Raw genomic sequence first — 1,062 nt, forward strand, 5'->3', positions numbered from 1 at the left:
TGCACGGAAAACTCGAGGGGTGTCTTTAATTATATCGAAGATAGGGCTGAGGTAAGGTTAAAGTTGGTGAAAAATATATGCGAAGGAAGCAGCAAAATATTTAACACACTGCTGCAGTAGATTTCGGACGTGGAGTCGCTTGAACTGATGTTTCGGCCATCTTCCTAGAGAGTGGACAGACTAAATCTACAACAAACGCCTCCCTTATTTTAACAGGGCAGCCGCGTCATTCCTCTTGCGTCCACAGAAAGTTAAGGGCTAGAGGTGCTGCTCGGTGACAAGGAGCGCTGTATGTACTGATCTGTGGTTAGACGCTTGATCCATACTGGGAATCTGGTTTCCCTTCAAAACGAATAAATCTTTCGACTGTTACTAGAGATTTCCATGGAGGGGAACATTAAATGAGTCTGTAAGAAACTTGTCGTAGTGCTCGGTAAAAGCCGCGCGGGATAGCCGCGCGGTCTGGGCTCCTTGTCACGCATCGCGCGGCTCTCACCGTCGGAGGTTCGAGTCCTCTATCGGGCATTTGTGTGTGTGTGTGTGTGTGTGTGTGTGTGTGTGTGTGTGTGTTGTCGTTAGTTAGATTAAGTAGTGTGTTAGGTTAGGGGCTGATGATCTAAGCACTTCGGTCCCCCAGAACTTACCACAGATTTCCAAACCGGGTTATCGATGCATCAATACGACATGAACTATACAGACATCTTTGCGAGCTGATCAATGTAAGTCGGATTTCATGTGTTGAAACAACCATCTTTATTGATTAAATCCATCGCTAAACGAATTTCCATTGCTTCTTTCACCACCGAGTCCTAGAACGATTAAGTCGACACTAGAATTTAGACCTTGTTTTAAGCATAAAGTGGACGGTGTCGATACAACACTCTGGCACAGGCCATTTATTGTGTTATAATAGCTTTGTTGTTCTGTGCTTTAAAATATATCTTCTAAAACATCTTTTTATGTGAATAACTTTCAACGTATTGAAAACTGTTATACTACGAGTAAGGTATGATATCAATTCTTAAACGACAAATGTTATATTCAGAGACTGTATATATCAAA

At 42.6% G+C, this 1,062-nt stretch overlaps 1 non-coding gene across 1 annotated transcript; it reads left to right on the forward strand.

The window, feature by feature from the left end:
* The first annotated feature begins 328 nt into the window (after positions 1-328).
* On the forward strand, positions 329-447 carry LOC126282674 (U5 spliceosomal RNA). Its single transcript, XR_007551362.1, has one exon. It is a non-coding gene; the product is annotated as a U5 spliceosomal RNA (small nuclear RNA).
* Positions 448-1,062: the final 615 nt, after the last annotated feature.

The sequence above is a fragment of the Schistocerca gregaria genome, chromosome 7 (assembly GCF_023897955.1).
Source record: "Schistocerca gregaria isolate iqSchGreg1 chromosome 7, iqSchGreg1.2, whole genome shotgun sequence".
Lineage (NCBI taxonomy): Eukaryota > Metazoa > Arthropoda > Insecta > Orthoptera > Acrididae > Schistocerca > Schistocerca gregaria.